Source organism: Ciconia boyciana, chromosome 1 (genome assembly GCF_034638445.1).
Source record: "Ciconia boyciana chromosome 1, ASM3463844v1, whole genome shotgun sequence".
NCBI lineage: Eukaryota > Metazoa > Chordata > Aves > Ciconiiformes > Ciconiidae > Ciconia > Ciconia boyciana.
This window is the reverse complement of record NC_132934.1, coordinates 182,661,754-182,682,515: the sequence shown is the minus strand read 5'-3', so window position 1 is coordinate 182,682,515 and position 20,762 is coordinate 182,661,754.

Sequence of the window (20,762 nt, the reverse complement as noted above, 5' to 3'; positions counted from 1 at the left end):
CAAATCCTCATTTTGACCTCCAAAATGTGTTTGTCACCCTTCCCAGAGTGAATGCTGCTGTAAAGGTTGTATATATTGCATGGATTATACAAAGACTCTTATACAAGAATAATGTATTGACTTTCAAGAATCTAATTTAAGTAGGTTTATATGATTTACTGGGTCTTCAATGATCTTTTGTAAAAAACTGCTGCTGCTAGAGCAACTGTGTATTTTCATAAGTTGTTTTGTCAATTGCCCTTCCTACAGGCTCCTGCTCTGCAAAGCCAGTCACTGTTTTCTTTCTTCAGAAGATTCTTTCCTCAATTCAGCAGACTGTGTTCTGTGAGTAGATATCTCTACTCACTGTTCTGTGTTCCCAATGACATAGACAGGGATATACAATCCTGTCCGTGAGTGATATATCTGTTGTTGCCCCTTCACCTGGTTTCTAATCCTACTCCATCATCTGCTTCCCTCCAGACTCTCCTGGATTCCACTGATGCTGTACTTACCGATGTCTCCTGCAACCATCTCCCCAAGGGCTTTGCACAGTTCAGTACATTAAACCATCTCTCTCACATTTCAGTAGGTATCTTGGTTACTTCACCAACATCTTGGCTGCTACTTCCTATGAGGAATCAACCTTTGCACACATTATCACTTTACATCTGGCATTCAGACCTTCAGTCTGTCAAAGCTTGCAATTTATTCCGTTCAATGCTAATTTCTATCATACCAAGCATTTCTAATTGAATTTGGGATGCTTTCTGCAGATTAGTTTTCCTCTCTCCCACTTCCATCTTCATGTTTGGCATAGGCAGATCTAGCAGAAGGACTGACAGCATGTAAAGACCAATTACATACTTCCAGAGCCTATTGCAGCTTTTTGCTCTGCCCAGGATACAAAAAGTTAAGTGCTGGAATAGCCTGAATAAGTCATTAATATATATGTGCCAAAAAATAAGGAACCAAGGTAAGTGCAGCAGGGAATGGCTCCAGTTTACTACTTGACTTCCAGAAAGGGAAACAGAATGACTTCTGAAAAGAGATTGCATTGAATGAGTGAGCAAATTAAAAATTGGAAAGATGATAAGAGAAAGATTTAGAAAGTCTAACAATGCTTTGAAATCCTCTTAGTGCTGCTGTCACTGCCATAACCAGCCTGCTGCTCTGCTACTTTGTTAAATCAGCCCTTCTAAATGCAGTACTTGTCAGTGACACTACTTGCAATTTGGTGCCAGTTCAATATTTAGCAGAATAGCAGAAAAAGCAATTGCAGCAGGAAGTTTTCTTTTCAAACCTGTGTTCATACCAGATGAGGAAGTCCAAGGTTGTCCATGGTAAATCAATACATTGATTAATTGTCAATAATATGAGGCTAATGGTACAGTTCTTTACAAGGATACTATTTATAGTCTTCAGTATCCTCAGACATCACATTCAGTGGTAATCACCATATAGCAGAGCTAAAATAAAGGGTCTCCCAAATATCTCTATTTCAGTCTCTATTTGCTATGAACTTCACCATCCATTTCAACATACATTGGCAATGTACACCCACTTTGTTTTAATAAAATAGACAAACATCAGTGAAAAAGATCACCTGAGTTTTTCTTAAAGCACACAAACAGATTTTTGCATATTCCTGGCTTAAAGAGCAACATAACAGTAAGCCATATTTTATTCCCCTTTTGCCTATATTGAGGTTTCATGATAAGTTTATTGAGTAGAATCTGGTTCTTAGTATTGGAGATCCTCAAACCAGTAATGAACATTCATTTAAGAAAACATTTCCATAAATGTTTGATTATGACTACATGCCTAAATCCTATTAAAGTCAATGTGGCCTAAGTATATGCTTAAAATTTTGCTAAATAACCAAGGACTTTCCTATACTTTTAAAAACTAAATTGGGACCTAAGAGAACTTATTAATGAGAAAATAAATTCTTAGTCAAATTTTGTGCTTTATAACATATTTATACACAATGTGATCACGTAAGATAACTTCCTATAGAGTATCTGCATTAGCTACTTTATGATCTTGCTCTAGGATAATGATGATGTACAATACTGAAATCTGTACATTGTTCAAAGTTCTCCTATAATTATCAGGAAAAGGTGATTACATCTGCTTATGGAATTTTTCAACAAAATATTTTAAATATTCTCGTGTTCTCTAGAAAACCACATTTTCTATATGGGACTGCAACTGAATGATTTGAAAAAGACAGAGGGCCATCCAAGAGCTTATGCAATGTTTGAAAGTAATGCTGGTCAACTGGATGTGACAAAAGTACATAAATAGTAAAGAGTTTTGACTACGTTAGATTAAAAGCCAATGACAGTAACAGTAGCTTCTTTCACCCACAGATGATCCCAAAGTGCTTTATATGTTAGGCATAGCAAGAACAATCCACTCACTACTGGAATACAATTATCTCTGTGGGAGAAGTGTGGCCTTCCATGATAGCAACCACATACTCTACCAAGGTAATTTGATTCAATTGCAAACTTGAACACTTATATCCAGCAAGCATAAGTCTATAAAAAATTCTCTACAGAAACAAATACATATATACATATATGTCTAGAAGGAGAGGAGGCAAAAGAGTGTTTTAAAAATATAACTTCTACATTCAATTTTTCTTTTTTATTATTATTATTTTTTAATGGGAACGATGTAAAAAGATAAAAAGAAAGTCCCTCTAGGTTTTGCATAATCAAGGGTAACCAAGACTTACAAATCTTTCATTCTCACTTCCTCTGCTCACCTCTGTTACTGTGCTTTTACTGACTGCTAAACGGACAGCAACAGTTGCCAGTAATTGATGTGTTTTCTTCTTTTCTTTTCCTCCTTCCCCCATACTGATACAACAAAATGGTCACTAGCTGCTAAATAGCTGTCCCTGGTTGTCTGAAACAATGAATTTTAAAGTATTAAAAGTGTAAGAGTATTAAAAGTGTCGATTCAAATTCTGCATATTTACCAATGGTTTGGTAGTTACAAGGAGCATCTTGAGTAGATCTGATTAAAAATTTCTTCTTCCTGTTTATTGCAATAGCCTTTGTCCCCAAAAGACTCTTGTGATGTCAACCTATGTGGACACATGAGATAACAGGGGGAGATGAAGAAAAATTCTGAGTTGTATGCTACAGAATTTGCATGTCATTCGTACCGACTCTTTCTTTTTTGACCATATCTGCAGTTTGGAGGTGAGAAAAATTTATTTGGTGAGAAGACAAGATTCTTTTCAAGATGAATACATCAGACCATCAATTGTCAAAAAAACTAGGGAATCTGATTCATCACTGTGATTCAGTGCTATAGTACTTTACTCCTATTGAGTTCAACCCCATTGTGCTGTTCTGTTGGAAAAGGCCCATTTATGGGCCCACGCATAACAAATTTAAAAAGGCTTTCTCTCACATTTTCCTTCTCTGCAGTCCATCATCTATATGGACAGTTAAGTACTGCCTATACATATATTGTACATACCCCCAAAGATATGTTAAAAGAACTTATTAGGTTGAGTGCTCAATCGCTCGAAAATGTCAGATTTGAGGTTACTACTGCAATGTTAATTTGATCCCTCATACATATGCATTATGTTATAATCTTTAATTGCACCATTACACAACATATTTTCCACAGGACCTCAGCCTCACTACAGGCCATGAATGTGTGATGCTCACTTAGTGATCGATATGATGATCAATATATTCTTTTATGCTCATTATTCAGTGTGTGACCCAAGACATTACTTCATACAATTCAAACCTTATTTCTGAATAGGAACTATGATTAATTCATCACAGGCTGCTCTAAGAAGTTCATGATGAGGGTATCCCAGTGCTTCATAAATATGGAAGTACTTTTTTCTACAACTACCCTGGTGGGGAATATGGTGATATTACTCCTTTTTGGGGTGCAGGAAACTGAGGTACGGAAGTCAAATCCATGCACTAGCTGGTGACAAATTTCAGAGTACAAAGCATTATTGTCCTTCAGCCTTCAAAACTCAACACCAGTGAAATGCTACAAGAGTCCAGTCCTTGTGCAGATGTGGTTTAAGTGCCTTGCCCAAAATTACATGGACACTGTGGTAAGGACAGGACTAGACATTAGCTGCCACAATATTTAAGCATCAGTGCTTTAATATCATTATGTTTTTCCTCCTTGCAAGTCATTCACTGCATATATTTATTAGGGATATTGTTTTTTTCATCTGTGTAAGTGGACTTTTAAAATTTCAAACATCTTTCAAAATAAGAAAACCATTTCTCTTTCACTTTATGAATAAGCACCATATGTGAAAATTACTGCCAAATGTCAAACTCCCCAGAAAAATGCAATGATGAGCAAATAAACCGAAAAGAAAGTGTTAGTTTAGATTTTGGATTTCTTCTGGGTTTTTTATCTGATAAACAATTAAGCCTGCAAAAGTGATATAAAATAACAAGCACATCATGATTACCAGGCCAGATGCATACAAATATATTTTGTACACATTCTTTTAAACCTTGCAGCTCTAACTTCCAAGTTAGTAGGTTAATTTCTATAAGTTTCCAGAAGCACATTAGTATCTCAGTCTCTGCCTTGCTAAAGGCCCTCTTTTTCTTATGCCTCTAATATGAATTGAATCTCAAATCATAAGCAAATAGTATTCACACTTCTGTAGATTCAGGACTGTTCTTTACATACTACTATACTTTTCCTAGTTTGCTACACTAAGACACAGGCTTTTCTTTGTATAGATCAACTCAGTTTTGATACAAGCTATCAGAAAATTTGTTAAATTAATTGAGGCTTTTGATGAATAATAAGAAGAATCTCATTATGGCAGTGTAAAGCTCTGGCCCACAGAGCTTCTGCATGGCTACAAGGGGAATCCTTTGGAGAAAAGCTGTGTAGACAGACTGTTACAGAGTTACCTCTCAGGCAAGGAGCAGTTCTAAATAATATCAGGCACATAAATGTACATCCATGCATTCATATATAAGTATGCTTATAGAAAATACATGGTTATAAATATTAAATAAACATGCGTTGTTGTTTTGTAAAAGACTTAAAACCTTCTCAAGAGAATATTTATATGAGGTAAAAGATTCTTCTTTGTATTTTCTGTTGAGAACTAGTTGAAGATCAGCTATTAATAGTTATCACAAAATAGATTGGTTTAATTAAATCTGTTATACTAAAAGAGTCTGTTATTTATTTGACACCTAGATTTATTTTCCTCAGTTATCTAAGCTGAAGTAACTCCATGGCAGTAGTTACACAAGTTCTCTTAGTGTTAGCTTCAGGTTCGTGAGAAAGCTGACATTGACTCAAAACCAAAGTGAATTAAAAAAAAAACCGACAAAGTATAATTTGGGTAACTTACTGTGTAGAGGATTCCCTGTGGTGTGTGGCTTATTTCTGTGTATGTTGTGGCTGCTTTCATGGTTTTCCCCAACAGCTACATAAAAAAAAAAGAAAACTACAAAACACAGAAGAAAAGAGCACTGCTCTGTCAGAAAGAGTCATTGGTGCCAGCACACTGTATAATGCAGAGGTGTGTGATGTTACTGGCAATAGCATCCAGCTGCATCCAGCTCCATCATTAACCCTCCACACATCAATTTGCCTGAAAGAAGTATCACCACTGCTAAACCTGTTTCCCAGAAGAGCAACTCATAAAGTAATAGATTGGCACTCTTTATGTTTATTTTGCATAATTTCTTCTCCTTTCCACCTTCTAGCTCAGTCACTTAAACATCATAGCCTCAGCATGCTACTGCAACAGAACAGCTTGACTGACTTTCCAATATTTGTGCCCCACCAAAGAGTAATTTTAATCCATGTATTTGAACAGTGTCCCAGAACAAAGAGACAATCAGCTGCATTTCACATCATGATGTGCAACTCATCACTCTGCAGATGAGGGAAAAATAGGTTTTAAAGATTATTACAGTTTTATGACAACTGCACTTGTGACAGTAGCATCTTAGGTTTTGCATCAGGCTTTTAGTAAGGCCACTGTGATGTTAATAACATCAGTGCTTTGCAGATAACTACACTTCTCCCAACAACACTATTTGTCTTTTTAAAATTTGTTCATCAGAAACTACCCTCCAGTGATTAAGCCAAAAGAAGTCATCTAAGGCCCTCTCCAATCTAAGATTCTCCAAAGAATCTAATGTTCTTTTCCTTGGAGAAGGAGGTAAAGAAGCATCACTAGTCAATGCACAACTGCCTGTGAGTGCTGCTCAAAAAGGACTGAGGAAGGTCCTGCATCATGTTAATGGTTAAACTCCACTCCTGCTCCCACACTCTCCTAAAATGACTGAGTGATAGGCCTGTGCTTCACAGTTTGAGAGAATCTTAGAAAGTAATCATGTATCTAGGGGTGTGGGCAATCACAGAAAAAAATCTATATTAAATTTTTTTAGGTCTGAATAAACAAGGCTTAAAATTCTTATCCTTGCACAGTCTTTCCAGTTTCAGTTTCCCATTCTTCCACAAATTTTCCATCTGTGTTGAAAAAACTGCTTCATGCTAAGAAACTCAGAGCATACAGAGCCATCTCCATTGATTTCAATAGAAGTGAGGCTCATACGTGCTTTTAGAATTCAAGCCTTCATATCCTTATATTTCAAAAAGGAATTATAGCACAGAAGTGCCTGAAACACCTGTCAGCCAATGTCACATGGAGATGATACATCCCTGAAGCGCTGGATAGTGCCCAAAAGAGCTACCAGCTTGTGTCTGAGAGAGGTGCAGCAACTGTGATGTTGTGGTGCCCATCACTTAACAAAAACAGTCTCAGAAACACTATCTTTCTGATACAGCTGTATCACTTTCCACCATTTTGGTTAGTTTCAGGGTCTCTGCACTAGTTTTATCTTACAAGAGTGCTCAAAAATAGCACAACTTAAATCTTGCAGTTTATTAACAGGACCAGATTCCATGACAGGATCCTGGAGGATTTGCCTTATTAAAAATAATGTTAACTGCTACATTTCTAGGGTAATTTTCCTCTCCTCATAGATGGAAAGCATAGATAATAATAAAAAAATCGTGAAGTTCAGGTGTATTCTGATGTTCATGCCAGTATCTGCTTGTAAAACTGTGTTATAGCTGGGAATACTTTGACAATGCTATAAAAGCTGATTTTCTGGCACTGCATTAGCTTGTTCCTGGAAGAACTGTCTTCCATGGTACAGTACTTAATATATCTCAGAATAAAGATTTTCAAAACACTGGTTCCATGGGCACAGTTTAATTGCTGAAGCATTCAGCTATTTTAAACTACCGATATATTTTCAGAACATGTATATAATTTAATGATATACATTTCTGTATTAAAAAAAAAAGGAGTGAAAGAACTTGCAAGGTTTTATTTTTTTTTCTCCACACATAACTGCCTATTTACAATAACAATTCTTAGATAACTCAGAAATGTATGGATAATATCACCACCTAACCTCTTTCAGATGAAAAGTAAAGTACACTACTATAAACCACAGTAGCACAGTGCACATATTAAACATAAATAAACCAGCAAAAACCACTTCACTACACATATGATTCTTTCCTCAGGGAGAAGATGAGGGGAAGGATAGACCATATTTGAATTCATCATCACATTTCTTATTGGAAAGGCTCAAGATGAATGTGACATAAAAACCTGAATACATTACTGCAGTAACTGTAGCTCTATTCTGGTGGGAGAGGAATATTTAATTGCAATCAGTGACCAAGAAAGAGACAGATCCAGAAAATTAATATTTGAATTAACTTTTTAAATTAAGCCAAAATTTGGGGCTTACAGGTCGGCCTTGTCTAGTAAGTACACAGTTAAAGTTTTTAGATGACTTGATGTCCACTTTTCCTATGACTTAGGAGCACCTTCTATCAATACCCAGCATGGCCAATATAGACATACGCTGTGTGAGACTTAATCTGTAGCATTTCTGTCTAATGTATGTGCTCTAAAGTAGTTTTCTTTGGTAGTGTCTGTACCATAGTTCATTTGAGCTCTGAAGGGAAGAGCCAGTGTGATTTCTGGTTTTAATAAGAATGGCCATAAAACATTCAGCTATAAAATATTAAAGCTAACTTTGCATCCTTAAAATTTGTTTGCCTATGAGTGGGTGTATAATAGAAAAAAACAGTTATAAATAACGTAACTTAAAAAGTAACAGGATTCTCTGTTTTAATCTAAGCCACTAGCTCAGTATTCAGCAGCTTACATATTCTTTCAGATAGAAAGGGGACACAGTGATAATGGAGATGAGTATCAATCATGTGGCCCTGCTTATTTCTGAATAATCATTTTAGAATCTTGTTTTCTAAGCACAGGAGGGACCAATAAAAAGGAAGATTTTCATTTGCTCTTGTAACCAGACTTCTGTCAAGCAGCGCTTGTCCCAACTACCACCACTTGAAGTTTTGGAGATGCCTAAAGTTATGCATACTGTTGCATTCATGTTAATTCCTGATTACCTGCCCTGACTTTAAGTCCATTTCTGTCTTCTATCCCCATCTCAGATTAATGAGCAACCTTCCCTAAAACAAGTGCTCAGCAAAGCCTTCCAATAATATAGTTTTACATCTTGGGAAATTTCATATGTGCTTTTCTTTTGGGCATTGTCATACACAGGTATTTTCTTCTGAGGCTCCTATCGTTTCTTAAAATAATGAAGAATGAGTGTTAATGGCTCTAGTTTCAGTAAAATTTTCACAAAAGCAAAGCATGGACTACAAGAAAAATTGTAAGAGAAACACAGAACCTCCACTTACTTCAGTGCCTTTGCTGTAAGGGGTGAGCACAGTTCCTCGGTATTCACTGTCCTTAGACATAAAAGTATGGCAATTTGAGCCAAAAAACAGTAATCAAAAGCCAGGCACACCACCTGTCAGTGGCATCAGCATTGCTGAGTTGGGCTAACTGGACTACCTTTCACAGGTGTCTACTGTACTATGTTGTCAGCAGCTGGCCAGTTCATTGTTCTCTAATGCCTAATCCCAGCAGGCAGCTGTTTCACTTGCATTTATGTGAAGCTCTGCTCCAATACACCATACAATTTGTATGGACTTTACTGTCACTACTGAAATGTTCTATTATGCATTGTGGCTCCCTGATGTGTCTAATTGTGTTACATTGTCAGTTTTATGAAATCTACTGCAAAAAGCACTTTATTCTTCTGTCTTTTCTGTGATGTTGTGCTTTTCTTTCTTGTATTAAGCGTTTGCTAGTTTTCTATTAGATGTTTTCTACTTTAATTAGATGTTTGCAAGTCTTCTGGCTTTAAGCTATGTAGGCTATAATCAAGCTGCAATGCTTGATTTTGACATATTTTTCTGTCAAATATCTAGAATGTGCTTGAGTAGTTTTGGGAGAGTGCATGTAACGAAACTGTAGAAACACAATATGCTAATAGCTTCCAAATAGAAAAGACATACTCAAATGGCCATGAATTTAAAATACTTTTTCCACACTTTTCTCTTTTTTTGAAAATAATTATTCTTGAAGTAAGTCTAATGTGGATTATAACAGTGGATACATAAGAGTCTACTTTACAATAATTTATTTGATAATCATATCTATGAATATAAATTTCCAAACCTTAGATAGGTATGCATTTATGTATTTTTTATCTTTGTCCACATACTTAAAAGGCCTGGTTATATCCAGTTATCATAGTTTTAGGCATGCTGTTTTACTACCTTTTAAATTATTTAATCCTCTGATCATACTGAGAATTTTTTCATAGACTTTCCTGGGTAGGTATTCTTTATATACTCTGACATATTTTTTTCAGTGTAACATGCACAGCAAAATGTAAGAGAATTCATAGAAAACTTCGACCTTCTTCTAGCTTTTTTTCTTTAATAACACCCTTCATACCAATGTGAGAAAATGCCACTTTAAATCAGAAAATACACTTGGATCTAAAAATTACGAGAAGAGAAGGCACTACATATTAAAATCAACATAGGAACATTGCTACATTTGAAAAAGGTCTTATATTTTTAAGGCAGAGCATTGTAAGAAAAGAGAAGCTCAGGTATTTTAAAGATACATGGAAGGAATACTTAGAAGAAAACAGGGAGGAAAAGAAGTCAATGGCATTTAAAATATGAAATGTATTTTACTGCTAGCACAAAGATTAGCTGTGACAAGGACATCTAAATACATCATGAAGAGCTGCATGTAAAGAGCTGTACATAGAGAATCATTAGAAATGCATGAAGATATCTTCTGTTGATTCAACAAAACCTATGAAGAATGCTTTAATATATCTTCTACTATAATGTCTCAGGATTGTCAACTCATGAATTTTTTGTAAATCTCACAATATTCTATGGGTTTTTTAAAGCCTAAACTCCTTTTGTTAGATAATTGTTTATAAAAGAATCTGAAGTGTCTTATTTTAAGTTTGTCATCTTCAGGTTTGCTAAGAAAAGACTGTAGGTGCATTGATTCTGAGAGTTTAAAATCAAAATAGCAAATAAACTTCATCTTCAAATTACTACTATTTAAAACTTATTTTAAAATCACAAATCTTTGGTGCTTGAGTTATATTTTTTGACTGTTCAGAGATGGTAACATTTCATCTATTGGTATATAAATCTACTAATTTACACATCCACACACACAATCTTTTGAAGAACAATCTCACAACACACAGCGTCTATGGAAATCTGACTCACTTCAAAGAATAAACAACCTTCCCACATTATACAATGCAATTTAGGTTGCACTGAAATCCTCTTAAAAATCAGGAGCCATGCTATGTTCAGAGTTTCAATCTAAAACAGCCAGTACAGATGCACAATCAAATACAGAGGAAGAAAGGGAGTCACATGTTATTTTTGACATGACTGCTCTTTCAGAATGAAAATATTCATTTAAAAGGCTTTGAAACAGCTGATCAGTGGGATAGCCCAAATTTTATGAATGTTCTGGGAGTCCAAAACATTCTGTAAGAGTTTGGTTTCTTCCATCTCTCCCCTCAACTGTCTGCATCTATATATCCTGTAGGCTTTTTTTGTAAATGGGTTGCTTTTTAGAATTCCTTAGAGAAGCAAGATGTGTTTCCACGGTATTTCCAAGAAAGATAAGAGAAGGCTTTATGACTGTCCTCAAAAGATCACAGAGGATCTGCCGTACACACAGATTTAAATCATCTAGCAGAAAGGGCAGGGATAGGCACACAGAATCTGTAATCAGTTAACATAAACCATTCACCTCATTCTGAGCAAAGGAGTGGAAGGCTGAAACCACTCTTCGGGCTGCCGGGCAGTGAATGCAATGAAAACGGTAATGTGGGCATTAAGCCTTTCCTTCTGGAGTTGTCAGCTGCATGCAGGGAACCAGGAGAACATGGCCTAGCAACACCGTTGCAACAGGATTATAATGCCAGGCAGCTTGCAAAAGAGCCATAAGGTATCTGAAAGCAAGGAGAGACATGTCTTTTATATATTCATGGCTTTTGTCTCTATTGTCTGACTGAAATCACATTTCCATAATAGATGTAGCTGAAACAGAAGTCCTAATGCTTTAGGAGCTCATTGGTCAGGGGATTTCCAGAGGGCTTTCTGGTCCAGTCCACAGTATAGAGTTCAACTTCCGTACAAAGGGCAGAGCCACCTAGCACCTGTCATTTCCTCCCAAGTGCTATCTCAGAAAAAGAGAGTCTTGCAATCAGTCGTCTTTGTATTTTCATAAACTATTGACTTTTTTCTGCCAGTGAGCCTGGCCTCTTGAAAGCAGATCCATGCTATACGGGAGATCAACTTCAGCTGCAGAGGTGAGAGATCTACTTCTATTTTGGATGGCAGAGAATCAGATTTGAAGGGACAGGAAACATTGCATATGATAGTCAGATCTCATTGTTGGGATATGCGAAATTTATTTATACATCAGCTCCCCCTACCTTTGGGAAAGGTGTGGACAAAGGTACTGAGATGGAAGCATGGAGAAGAATGGCTTCTGTAGTGAAATAGCTCAACATGAAGTATTAGAGAAGAGTCTGACCTATGTACCAGAAACAGAAGAGAGCAAATATATTTTAGGGTTTTCCTATGATGAGGTTTGCAGTATGCTCACCCATTACAAGGGCAACTTCCACATGGTGTTAAAGTCATCAATGGAAAGAGAGTCCAAAATGTTCATGTTTAGCTGAAAAGTGAGGCCATTAAAAAAATCCTTTAATCTGAGAGGATCTGTCTGTCTTTGAACTTGACCAGACCATTGCAACCCTCAACTACAGTAGCACTAGTATGTTGTTTATTGAATATTCCTATGTTAGTGACTGGTTATTCTAAAATATCACTGAAATACATTTAGTAGCCTTACAGTATCAAGCAGGAACCTTGCCTTTCTCATCTGGCACTGTCCCCAAATTCCAGAATAATCTGTCAAGATCATCTCACAGAGACTTTTCTCTTTTTTAAATCCTTTCAGGCTTTTGGGCAGATGGATGCAGTTCAACAAAGAAGTATTAGATTTTCTTTAAAAAGCATTTGAAAAGAACTATACACACCAATTTTTTTCACAAAGTATCATTAGAGGTTTCATTAAAGTGTTTGCAGAGACACTACAGAGAAAATCCAATTTTATGGAAAGGCTAATTCTATCTCTGACAAATTCATTTGAATCTAAATATTTTTTACTGCCTGCCATACTCATTGTGCAAGTGATTCCAAATTACTTAGCCATATGTGATTTAAAATTATGCCCATCATTGATTTTGCCTTTTCTCCTTTTGCACAAAAAATAAAAATCAACAAAAATTAATGATGTTTCTCAATCTTCATGGAGAAATGAGAGAGGGATTTACAGATGTTACTGACAGTTACCATGGTTATAAAATGTGTTTTCTTTCATCAAGCTCATTGTACGTTTTCTAGTGTAAGACAACAAGAGATAATTTTACTATATCTATCAAGTCCACAGCTTGATAAAAGAAGAAAGACAGTACATAATTAATAGTTTATATTACACTCAGGACAGTAAAAAATCTGTTATATTCAAAGGATTTCATGACATAGTCCAAATATTTAATATTCAGTATTATCATCCATCAAAAGATCTATGTCAGATTAAAATAAAATATCTATCAATACGGATAGCAGATGAAGTTCTAAAGATTAAGCACAGGAAGAGAGGAAAACAAAACAAAGCAAAAGCAATGCAGCAAGAAACAATCGTACACACCATCTCCAGCCAATAAACTGTCAGCTTCTTTATCAAACTCAGTTCGAGAAGCTGAGGAATTAGCTTCAGGAATAGCTTTGTATCATCATCAATTATCAGATAAATATCTACCCTTGTTCTAGAAAATACACTGCAAAATAGCCAAATGGGATTCAAGAAAAATCAGAATTAAAAAATACCTAGGTAACCCATACTATATTACGAAACACAAAACTCCATTAAAAAAAAAAAAAAAAAAAAAAAAGAGGAGGCATTTTCTCCTGGCAAGTTCCAGAAATAATGTAATGACTTAGAGAAGTGATGGGAAAGCTCTGTGCTGATCTCTGTTGTCCTTTAGTACTATACTATGAGGCTGGTGTCAGAAATATTTTGTGTATCAAAAATATTTTTTTTCGGCTCTCAGTGGTAGACTAAATACTATGTCAAAGAAAGTCACAAGAAGTTTATATAGCATTGCCTCTACTCAGTCTAATCCCTCCACATAGACTTCAGATTCCCACCAAAATCTCAAGTGTCTGCTTTCAGCATTGTTTGTCAGAATCTTTGTTCTCCAGTAAAACGTTTCCTTTCATTAAGTCACATTACAGACTCATCATTTCCACCTTTCTCTGCTGAGCATCTATCAGTACCCACATTTCACTTTTCCTTCAGTGCCTCTACTTGGCTTTCAACTTTCATTATCCTCATTAGAAACACATCCATATTTTTGCTTTCATCTTTTCCTTTAAGGAGCTGAAGGATGACAAAAGAGTTTTCAAAGGGAGCTGGGTCAGGAGCATAAGACATTTCTGATGAGATTTTTCTACCATGCAAAACAGAGCAAAGCAGGAAACAAGAGGAAACAAACTAGACCTGTGTGAAATTAATACTTTTTTCCTTTCACAAACTGTTTTCTGAGAAAACACAACTTTTTACGGAGCCTGGTGAGCAATTTGGGAAATATTTTGAAGAAAAAATCTACAGTAACTCCATGGTTCCAATGATAATTATATTGATTGTAAACTTCTGGGACAGAGACTGTATATTCCTATATACTCTATTTAGCCCATTGGATGGTTCTTATTTTCACAAAGGTGACTTGAGACGATCTTACCAAAACTGAGTAACTTCTACTTCCTACCAATAAGGCTAATAATTTTGTTCTTATGTCAAAACATATTTGTAAAACTTGTCAATTTCTATCTCTGGCTATAATGAAAATGAAAGAAGAAAAGAAATCCTATAAACACTGAGAATATGAAGCAAAAAGTATCCTTTTTCTTGAGTCCTGTATAAACATGTTTTGTCAACTGTTTCACCAATTACAGCAGAGCTGTAAATCTACCAGCATGTGCCAGCTTCAAGAATCTCTTCATTTTGCTCACAGCATCCAAGTGTGGAGCCAGAGATAATTCTTTTTTTCACATCACTCCTTACCTCAAGTAACATCTTTGGTACTCACAAAGTTAAGGAAATAATTTGCCTTTTTCAAATAAAAAAATTCTGCTTTATAAACTTTAAAAATAAAATGTTTGAACTTTTTCAAAATGGCAAATCAGTACATGCACAGGCAAGTTTCCAAAGACAGATCTTCTCCACATAGAGCTGAGGCATGTAAATGTATGTAAATGGAGTTTCCCAAATCAGATTTGTCTACTGCAAGACCTGTCCCAGAACATTTAAGCCATCTGTAGTACTAGGCCAAAGATTGAGAAGCAGGTTTACGGGCTTCAGATGTGAACTTCTGGATTTATGTTTTATGTGGGTTCCATTTTAGATACCTGCAGCCTCTTTATTTTTCTGTATCTGCCCCAAAATATAAAATAGTTCAGCACTCCATTAACTACATTGCAGGTGTTTCTTGATTTTGAAATGCCTATGAGTAACTTGAGATACAAACCCTAATTCAAAATACCAGAAGTATTATATGATAGCAGTTTTAGACACTCTCCAGTTCAAAGAGATTGTATTCAGTATTCAATATGATATGAGAAAAAAATAAATTCAATATAGGGTATAATAAGTAGCACATACATGTTGCATGTTTTACACTCATAGGTAGTTCTCTTGAAGACAATGGATCTGATTCCTTAGGTCACTTAAAGACAATGGTCTTTGAATTTTAATTATAGCATATGTATTTATGGATATTCCCTTAATTCTCCGTCTATCCAAGGATTAGTGTCTTGATTACCTACACAAAAATTTCACCTGTGTCTTCAGTCATTTTTATGATGGCTATTGTCAAATATACAACAGCTATTAGATAATATACAGAAAAAAGAAATCATGATATCACCAGAATAGATTTTCAAGAAGTTAGATAAAAAGGGGGAGAAAAAGTAATAGTAGCTACATTTAAATAGGCTCCATAAGAATGAAAGAACAGTCTTCCTGGGATCATAACAATGGTCCATCTAGTCTAATGTCCTGCCTCTGACTGTGGCCAGGAAAGATGTTTATGGGAAAATTATAAGAAAATGGGGCACAAATAAGGTGATACTTCTCTCCTACAAATCCTCTGAAGTGCCCATAGCCTGATGTTTAGGAGGTTCCTATGTAAAAGGTTGCATTTGTATCATGGATTTAATATCTCCTGCAGATTTTTCTCCAAGAATTTTTAACTCACTCATATTCGTGGAAAGCAGAATATCCTATGAAAATGAAATCTATGATTTAATTTTGAATTGTATTAAATCCTTTTACTTAATTATGTATTTCCTGATTTCATGTGTCTGTATCATACCTCACTTCAGTCAATCTTTTTCTACTCTGAACATTTAAGACCATCCTTTGTTGCCCTTTTTTGACATCTTTGATGAGAAGAATCAAGACTGTATGCAGCATTTGAGAGATTGGTGTACTGTAGAACTATTCAGTGTCATAATTTCATTTTCCATTTTACTGTTTACCCCCTTTTTACAATTTCCAGTTTTATTTTTGATCTGCATTTGACCATCAGATATGTAAAATGGTCAGTTAAAAAGTCTCTTTCCTGGGCGTTTATACCTGATTTAGTAGCTATTATTGTTTGCAAACTCAGAGTTGATTTTTCCCTTCATGTGCATTATTTTATATTTATTGATATTGAATTTCATCTGCTTTCATCTTCATTCTTACTGGCTGCTCCATACTGTGAAATCTTACTGCAGTTTCAGTCAATTTCAGTTTTTATCAAGCTGAAGAGCTATATAACAGCACCAAATTTAATGATCTTGCTGTTCATCCCCATCCTAAATTATATGAGTATTTAAGCTACATGGATCCAAGAACCAAGCCCTGTGGGATAACTACATTACCTTCCCCATTTTAGTAAGAGACTATTTAAATCTACTTTTTACTTCCACCCTTTAACCTATTATTGCTCATGAAATTCCCTCTTACTTATTGATAACTTTTTTTCTTTAAGAACCAAAGGTGAAGGATCTAGTTGATAGCTTCTTGAAAATGCATGTAGGATGTTTCAAGCAGATAACATGTATATGGTCACTGACATTTTAAAAAAAATAATACATCTACTGCATTTGCGAATCACAGACTTCCTTCTACAAATGTCCTGTTTAGTCATAGTCTCATATTATCATTTATAGTATGTGTATTAATGTGTCTATGAACCATATTGTTTAACATATTTCCTTTAACATTTGCCTGAAATAGCAGTCATATACAAAAATCTTTAATTTCCCAGATGCTTTTGGTGTCCTTTAGAAAACAATCATTACATTAATTCATTCATCTGATACTAAAGCCAATGTAAGCAGTAAGCTATCCACCACAAACAAGATCAGCAATCTTATATTTGATTTCCTTTAAAACTCTTGGGCAAAAGTCATTTCATCCTGACAATACATAGCTATTAATTTATTCTAAAACCTTTTATACTGATACTTTTGGGACAATTCCTTAGACTTGACACCCATAACAAAAAAAACTTCTATAAAGGCCTTCATTGTTAATACCAATGCAGAGAATTCATTTAACTTTTATGCAGTGGCCTTATCTTCTGGTATTGTTCCTTCTACACATCAATCTTATGTTGGCTATACAAATTCTTTGGCAGGCTTTCTGCTTCTGATATGTTTAAAAATATATATATTATTCATTTTTATGCTGTTAGCAAATTGCTCCACAAGATCTTTTTTGGCCTGCCTTATTGTGTACTTAAGTTTACCTTGCCAAACTCTAGACTACATTTTTTCATCTTTTAGACACAGCTTCTGCTTTTCACTTTTAATGATTTCCCCACCCTTCTTGTTGAAACAGAACCATTGGCAGCCAGGAATGCAAGAGTCACTGGACCAGAAACAAAATAGGCAAGAAGAGCTTGAATCTAGCTGAGCAGAAATGGGAGTAAATGAGTGTCTGATCTTTTCTTCTAGGAGTGCTCTACTTTTCCCTTCTGGTGATCTGATGTAAAATGCATACACTCTGCCAGAAGCAGGATCTAGGACCCCAGTCCGTCCTCATCCAGATGAGGGCTGGGCTCTCTTCTAGCCCTCTGATTCTTCCGCATGTCTTAGTTGTTTAGCAAGGTGATGGTCGCCTCTTCATTTCACAAATGCCCAGAGCCATTATCAGCACCTTCTGGCAGAGAGACTTAACGTTTCGAGAGAGAGAGAGAGACTTAACCTCTCTCAAGACTTAAAATGAAGACCTTGCATTTCTGGGTGCACCGGTTTTGGCTGAGATAATATTCTTCATAGTAGCTTATATGGTGCTGTGTTTTGGATTTTTGACCAAAACAGTGTTGATAACACACCAATGGTTTAGCTATTGCTGAGGAGTGCTTACACAGCGTCAAGGCCTCCTCTGTTTCTCACACTGCCCTGCCAGCAAATAGGCTGGAGGTGCACAACAAGTTGAGAGGGGGCACCGACCCCAACTGACCAAAGGGATATCGCATACCATATCACATCATGCTCAGCAATAAAAGCTGGGGGGAGGGGGATGTTTAGAGTTATTAGGGCTTGTCTTCCCAAGTAGCCATTACGTGTGGTGGAGTCCTGCTTTCCTGGATATGGCTAAACATCTCCCTGCTGATGGGAAGTAGTGAATGAATTCCTTATTTTGCTTTGCTTGTGTGCACAGCTTTTGCTTTTCCTACTAAACTGTTTTTAACTCAGCCCACGAGTTTTCTTACTTTTGCCCTTCCAATTCTCTTCCCCATCCCACTGGGAGGGAGCAAGCGAGTAGCCGGTGGGACTGAGCTGCCTGATGGGGTTAAACCACAACATGGGACAAAAGTTCTGTCAGACTAGTAAGCATAGGGCAGGGCCCAATTTTAATATAGATATAAAGTTAGAGACAAGGGTCATTCATACAAGGGGAAACTTATTTTAGTCTCCATTTAAGCTTTCTAGGAGGGATTTAAGAAATGGGCCGTATGGTGATGATGAAAATAAGTGTTCATAGTCACTGAATTGTCTAGGCACAATGACTGTCTATGCAAATTAAATATGTCTGGCACTTGAGCACTGGCATGAATAATCTGCACAGTACATTTTTAACTTAAGTTTTTACCAATTTTTTATTTTTGCCTGTTTTGTTTATTACTATGAATGTTGCCTGTACTTTTTACAAATATTGTTCTAATTTAGTCCTGTACTTTTAATGTTTACATTATGCAGTTTGCCTTCTGCTTTTTTAACATCTAATCTTTCATTTTTCATTTCATGTGCTAAGTGTAACAGCACAACTAAAACCTTTGGATTTAGACCATCTTTGCATAAAACACCATCTTATTTGTTACTAGTGAAGGGGTAACCAAGGCAAAGAACTCCACAACTCTGTAATGAAAGACTTATATGAATGCTATCTGGTATGAGCATGTCAGAGAGCCTCTGCTTGTGTGGATTTAAGAAAAAACTTGGTTGGAGACAATGAAACTTGGTTGGAGACAAGGCAAGAGAAAAAGAGTAAAAAAGAGTAAAGGCCTTAGCAGCTACTTAAATGATCAAAATCTTTGTTATCCCCTTAAGCATAACTAAGGGGGAACCCAGCTTCCAAGTTCCTGTCCCTAGAAATCAATGGTGTAAGAGCAGAGAGTCACCAGACCCATAAATATGGGCATCAGTTTAGTCCTGTTCTGTGCTTTTGTGCAGGTGACTGGCAGCTTATTAGAATATATCTTCACTGCCACTGGCTGGAGAGGCTTGGCAAAACAGTCTGTGCAGGATCTGAGAAACACAGACTGAATGTTTTCCAGTAGTATGAGCATTTTTGTTTCCTGTTTTATAACTTGGCTTGATCTGCTTTGCACTCTTATGTTTTGATAGATTGCCACAGTTTTTATTTATCTCATAACATTGTGTGGCTATAAGCATGATTTTGAAGTAAAGATGACTTATATTGGACAAATTGTCTCCTTTGGGAGTTATGAATACACTACACAGTGGATTCATTTAAGGTGCCTGTCAACCCAGGAGAAGACAGGGACATCTCTACAACTAAAGGCTGTAGTTTGCTTTCCCATGGCAAGCAGCATCAGTGAAGTGAAATGGCCTCAGATCACCCTCCTTTCATCACTCTAATTCTTAGCTAATCTTTTTGATGCATATCTTTTTTCTACACATTTTAAAAATAGAACAACAAACTATGCAAAAGTCTTTCTTGGCTTTTAAATCTGCCACTCTCCAGAAAGCTAAATGTTAGCATTAATATGCAGTCAAATCCTGCAGTAAACTCTGATTATCAGTGTTTCAGTTCGGACCAAGGGCATTTTTAAAATATTGTGTAATGTGTGTTGAATAGGCATCGGGTCCTCAGACCAACTGTTTTGCTCTCCTTATCCTCTCCTAGCCGTCCAGACTTCTTCTTAGTCATGTAGATGTTACCATTAAGGATGTATTAACATGCCCTTAAGTAGCAAAACCCCTCTTCCTGACAAAACAAGTCAAAAAGCTTAACCATGATACATTCAGAAACATTGACAAGATTAAGTAAAGTTTTATTACATAATAACTCTATTGAAATTCATATATATAATAAAGCTATTGTGATATAACATAGTTGATAAAAATTTATACAAACACACAGCATGATTAGATCAACATTTTTGTCTATGGCTGCAAAACGCTTAATGTTGTATAATTCCGCATTCCTCCTGGCATCCAAATATGAAAAGAAAAAGATAAAACCCTTAAATTCAAAATAACATGCTTGTACATTGTCCTGATATATGTACTATTATGCCAAAGAAAATGGTTTAGTTTGTTTTCATTTACATTTTAAAATATATATAAAAAACAATTGAATGTAATATATAATAATAAGTTCCAGGCCTTGAAACATCAACCAAAATATATCTCAGTATTTGCATTCTACAAGAAGCATGTAACTAACTTGCTCTTCTTTTTATTATGATTGTCAGTGCTCTTTTACTATCCATAATTCTTTGACTTTTTAATAAGCATTATTTTATTGCTGCTTGCCATTAAAATAGCTCAGATTTTCTAAGCTTTCCTTCTCAGAATCATGTTACATTATCTAGCCAATAAAGTACATTTATCTATGCTGAGAACAACAGACTAAACTTTTTGGTAGTGTTATAAGGAATTCTTATTTTCCAATACAAACTACTTCCCTAAAATTA